Below are 6,153 nucleotides of genomic sequence, written 5' to 3'. Positions count from 1 at the left end.
AATTACAGTTTACCACATAAGAGAAAACTGGCCAAACTACTTTTGTACTTAATCTATTGTAGAAATGTTCAGTGCTGATGGCCAAGATCAAGACCCCTGATGAATAATTATTTTTATTTACAATTAAGACAATAGAAAAATACAAGTTGCACCAAAACCAAGTATTACGTTCTGATAACTTTGGTTCAAAATTGGGAAAGGAGTCCGGCAAGGCTGTATACTGTTGCCCTGCCTATTTAACTTATATGCAGAGCATATCATGAGAAAGGCAGGGCTAGATGAATCAAAAATTGGAATTAAGATTGCCGGAAGAAATATCAACAACCTAAGATACGCAGATGATACCACTCTAATGGCAGAAAGTAAAGAAGAACTAAAGAGCCTCTTGTTGCAGGTGAAGAAGGAGAGTGCAAAACTTGGGTTGAAACTTAACATTAAGAAAACCAAGATCATGGCATCTGGCCCTCTCAATTCCTGGCAAATAGATGGGGAAGAAATGGAGGTAGTGACAGATTTTATTTTCCTGGGCTCCAAGATCACTGCAGATGGTGACTGTAGCCAAGAAATTAAAAGACGCTTGCTCCTGGGGAGGAAAGCCATGGCAAATCTAGACAGCACACTAAAAAGCAGAGACATCACCCTGTCAACAAAAGTGCGTATAGTCAAGGCTATGGTCTTCCCAGTTGCAATGTATGGCAGTGAAAGTTGGACCATAAGAAAGGCTGAGCACCAAAGAATTGAGGCCTTTGAACTATGGTGCTGGAGAAGACTCCTGCGAGTCCCTTGGACTGCAAGGCGATCAAACCGGTCAGTCCTAGAGGAGATCAATCCTGACTGCTCTTTAGAAGGCCAGATCCTGAAGCTAAAACTCAAATACTTTGGCCACCTAATGAGAAGGAAGGACTCACTGGAGAAGAGCCTAATGCTGGGAAAAATCGAGGGCAATAGAAGAAGGGGACGACAGAGAATGAGGTGGCTGGATGGAGTCACTGAAGCAGTAGGCGTGAGCTTAAATGGACTCCAGAAGATGGTAGAGGACAGGAAGGCCTGGAGGAATGTTGTTCATAGGGTCGCGATGGGTCGGACACGACTTCGCAGCTAACAACAACAACAAACTTTTCAAATTCTTTTTAAACTAGAGGGCATAATCACTATCACAACTCAATTTTAAATAGGTGTAAGGTTAACAATATACTTTCATTTCAAAATGAACTATTTATGTACAATTTAAAATATACAGTTATTTTTTATATCAAAATAAAAAAAATGATTTCTTCATGTATTTTCAACATGAAAACACGAGATGTGAAAATAACAGTAATACAAAATAGGGGTTTTTTTTAGTTCCTCAGGACTTTATTTATACAGTTTGCATAAACATTGACACATTATTATACTATATCAATGCTTGTTTTTGGAAAATTGTAACAATTGCTTCTGTTATTGAGTCCCATTAGATCAGAATTTATTCACAGCTGACTTGTAGACAGAATCTATCCAGCTTCCTTCTGACTAGTTTTTTCTGAGGTCTAGTCACCTTTTAATATGGGTCTATCTTCTCTTCTAATGGCAGAAAGTGAAGAAGAACTAAAGAGCCTCTTGTTGCAGGTGAAGAAGGAGAGTGCAAAACTTGGGTTGAAACTTAACATTAAGAAAACCAAGATCATGGCATCTGGCCCTCTCAATTCCTGGCAAATAGTTTTGGAAGAAATGGAGGTAGTGACAGATTTTATTTTCCTGGGCTTCAAGATCACTGCAGACGGGGACTGTAGCCAAGAAATTAAAAGACGCTTGCTCCTGGGGAGGAAAGCCATGGCAAATCTAGACAGCACACTAAAAAGCAGAGACATCACCCTGTCAACAAAAGTGCGTATAGTCAAGGCTATGGTCTTCCCAGTTGCAATGTATGGCAGTGAAAGTTGGACCTTAAGAAAGGCTGAGCACCAAAGAATTGAGGCCTTTGAACTGTGGTGCTGGAGAAGACTCCTGCGAGTCCCTTGGACTGCAAGGCGATCAAACCGGTCAGTCCTAGAGGAAATCAATCCTGACTGCTCTTTAGAAGGCCAGATTCTGAAGCTAAAACTCAAGTACTTTGGCCACCTAATGAGAAGGAAGGACTCACTGGAGAAGAGCCTAATGCTGGGAAAGATCGAGGGCAATAGAAGAAGGGGACGACAGAGAATGAGGTGGCTGGATGGAGTCACTGAAGCAGTAGGCGTGAGCTTAAATGGGCTCCAGAAGATGGTAGAGGACAGGAAGGCCTGGAGGAATGTTGTCCATAGGGTCGCGATGGGTCGGACATGACTTCGCAGCTAACAACAACATCTTCTTTTCTGTTATTAAGCTTCTTGTTTTGATGCCTAGTCTTGTTCAAGTTCTATGCTCATCTATGATTTTACTGGGTTCTTAATAATATTTTGTTCCAATTTTTAAAAAATAAATACCTTGATAGTAATTTTTGTCTATAAAATTGCAATCTGGAAATTTTTCTTCGGAGATCCCTCATATTGATTTCCAGATATGGGTTTAAGATATCCTTATTTTTCTCCATTAGTAAAAAGGAGATAAATTTTATTTGGTGGTTTGTTTGTTTGTTGGCATTACCCTTATACAGCTGGCATAAGGGAAGAAACAAGATGGTAACGGAATAGTACCTAAAATAAATAACTGTTCTTTCTCCCCTAACTACCTTGGTTGGGTAGGGCATGCCTTATGATAAATACATCTTTAGCATGATTTTACAATTCTGTAAATTTCTAAACTTCAGGGGAAATAAAAATAATAAAGGTATTCAAAGATACTCTATTATCCTCTTTATTACAATTACAGAATTACATATTTACCTTTTCTTTTATTATAGAGTCTATATTTGCAAATATGAATATTTTTCTGTTAGAGAAAATTTTGGGAGGGAGAAGATGAGAAATATTATTTTCCTTTAAATGGTATTATTATCTAAATACTAAATACTTCAGTTGTGATTATTTCTAAATATCTACAATAGAGTCAGAATTCTGGAAGGGTTCTGTAATTAATTCAGTTTTATTTATGAAATATTAATGCTTTAAGCACAAAGCATTCTAATGAGCTCTGATGACTAAACTGAAAGGACCATGCTTGTATCAATACAGCTTTTTCCAATAAAAAATATTCAATGTCTTTTATTATTTTAGAAAGTAAGATGGCTCCTATAAATAAGCTAATGTGAAAAAATAGACTTTGTATTCCTTTGACTATTCCTGTTCTAGTTTGATATTTTTTCTGATGAAAAAAGTACTTGGCAATAAATTTTGAAATGCTGCCTTCTTACTATGAGTTACAATTGTCAGCAAAGATAACAATTAGATATAGCAATTAGATCTCTTTTGACCTAACATATAAGGCACAGAATCCCTAAAAGCTATCATACAATACAACACACATGCAAATGATAACTGCAGTAAAATAAGGACTCCCAAAACAGCATCAAATACCACTAAATAAATGTCCAGGCTACAAAACAGTGGCCAAGGTATACAATAAAAATCTGGTAGTAACACTTTATTATAAATCTTTTCAGAAGAGTTAAGTCTGGATAAAATTTTATCAAACTCTGTGCAATGGTCCAGAATGTAATGGTATCAAAAGCTGTTTGGAGACAAAGAAAAATAAATAAGGCTACTTACGCCCATCTTTTTTGAGCATAAATAATTTACCAAGTTTACCAAGTCAGTCATACCAAAATGGGTTTAAATTATTGCTGTCATATAAAATATACAAAATAATGAGAGCTGAAATATCCTCACCTGAAATCCTGCTTAGAAACTGTGAACTGAGCAGTAATTTCTCATAACGAAAGAAATTAAGACCCAGCATTTCAATTCATAGCTTCCCTATTGTCTCCTTCAGAACTATAAAATCTATCCCTATCAGCTTCACTAGACAAAAGAAACACAGATGAAAAGCTTAGGTACAGTACAGTAATTCTGTAAGCAGCCTATCCATCTGTCTTCACACTGCTATATTGAAATTATCCAAAAACAATAGGATCTAGTTTAAATCCTTCTCTGGTTCTCTCTCAGAAATGTGGTATCTAAGCCCTAGATGAGAATATTATAAACAGAAAAATGTATAGCATGTTGATTCAAATAAGTTCCAGAAATCTAGCCAAGTAGGCTGATTTTGAGGAAAAAACTATTAGTCAATACCATAAAGGTGTAACGTGGTAAAGAAATTAATTTTGCCATGATTACCAAGCAGTTCCAAAATTTTCTTTGTCCATCTGGTTTTCATCTTCCTTTTTTATTATTTTCAGACCCTCAGAAAATGACTAAGTTCAGAACTTCATGTTTGCTCGAGGAAATAATAAGAAAATGGGCTAATTTTGTAAAACACTTGTCAGGACCCACCCCAATCCACATCTTAGGAAAGAAAGAACTCTTGTACCAGGAATTGTCCAAAAGGAACTTTTACTAAAACATGATTGGTAATGGGAATACTAGACAGGATCTGAAACTGTGTTACAGTTTGGTACTTTTAAAGAGTCCCTGAGTCAAAACCCCTCCCCTCAAACCATCTGGTCAGTCCCGGATCAATGAAAATTCAGATGTCAAACCCTTCCATGGGAAAGAGGGATCTTCCCATGCCTTTACGACAATTACCTCCTTCCTTTCAGATTCTAATTGGAGATACAAACCAGATCTCTTCCACCCCTTCCTTAGTTGTTCTCAGTTCAAAGGTTCTTCCCCTGATCTTTGAAGACAGCCTCCCGGCAGGTGAATAAACAATCCTTGCACCTATTAACATCTTCTCTTCTCCTCCTTGGAAAAATGGCAGAATCCAGAAAGAGGTATAAGATTTTAGAACATACAGATAGAGTTCTTTGAATGGGATATAAATGGATTCTGACAATCTGCTCCCTTTAGAAAAAAAGATAGGTCCATCTGTAGAGGAAATAAAATATAAATGTTTGTTCGGATATTCTGTATGAAACCTCTTAAGCAACTTGGTGCTTTAATGTGGTGTTCATTGACCCACTCATTTTCTGAGGAGGGGAGGTGTTTCCAAGCTACGAGATACTGAATTGCTCCATGGTGTTTCCTGGAATCTAGGATTTCCTTCACCTCAAAGTGTTGTTCTCCTTCCACCATGATGGGAGGTGGGGGGGTTGTTCGCAGGGGTGACTGTTCTCTCTTTAGTAAACTGCAGTGAAAAATTGGGTGTATTTGTCTAAAAATTTTGGGTAGTCCCAATTCAACTCTTACTGGGTTATGATTCTTTTAATTGGAAAAGGTCCAATATATTTTGGTCCGAGTTTTTTACAGGGTTGTAGTGATTTCAGGTATTTTGTGGTTAAATATACCATCTCCCCCACCCTGAATAGTATGGGATTGACTTTTTTTTTTGTTCGTCTGTGTCTTGTATGCTTTTCTAGCTTCATCTAAAGCTTTCCTAATGATTGTCCAGATGTTTTGTAATTGAGCAATCCACTCCTTCAGTTCAAGAATTACAGGTTTGGTTGGGGTTAATTCTGGCATGGGGTTGAAACTTCGACCGGAAGCTACTTGAAAAGGGGTGTACCCTGTGCTGGAGTGGACTACATTATTATATGCCACTTCTGCGAAAGGTAGTAGGTCCATCCAGTTTGTTTGCTGGAAATTAACAAAGCATCTTAAATATTGCTCAAGGACTGAGTTAGCCTTTTCACATTGACCGTTTGATTGAGGGTGATGACTAGATGTCAGTCCTTGGGTGATTCCTAAAAGGGATAAAAATTCTTCCCAAAATGCTGCCGTAAATTGCACCCCTCTATCAGATATGATGCGTTATGGTTCCCCATTCAATCTGTAAATATGCTGTACGAAGAGTTTTGCTAAAACTTTTGCAGTAGGGATCTTTTGGCAAGGGATGAAATGCACTTGTTTAGAGAACAGATCTATGATAGTCCAGACTACCGTGTTCCCGTTACTTTCTGATAGTTCCACTATAAAATCCATGGCTATTTCTTTCCATGGAGCTGAGGGGTTCACCACTGGTTGTAACAGTCCTGGCGATTTCCCTTGTAGCCTCTTGCCTATCATGCAAATTTGACAGCTGCCCACATAGCTTTCTATGTCCTTTTTCATAGATGGCCAACAAAATTGCCTTTTAGTTAAGTGTAAGTTTTTTACAAAC

The 6,153-nt window shown here is 37.7% G+C and overlaps 1 protein-coding gene across 1 annotated transcript in view; it reads left to right on the top strand.

The window, feature by feature from the left end:
- CNTNAP2 (contactin associated protein 2) overlaps positions 1-6,153 on the top strand; it is a gene marked incomplete at its 5' end in the record, with an annotated part of 1,430,381 nt that overhangs the window by 1,103,967 nt on the left and 320,261 nt on the right. The gene's annotated exons all lie outside the window — the stretch shown is intronic.

The sequence above is a fragment of the Vipera ursinii genome, assembly GCF_947247035.1.
Source record: "Vipera ursinii genome assembly, chromosome: Z".
NCBI classification, from domain to species: domain Eukaryota; kingdom Metazoa; phylum Chordata; class Lepidosauria; order Squamata; family Viperidae; genus Vipera; species Vipera ursinii.
This window is presented reverse-complemented; position numbering and strand designations above follow the sequence as displayed.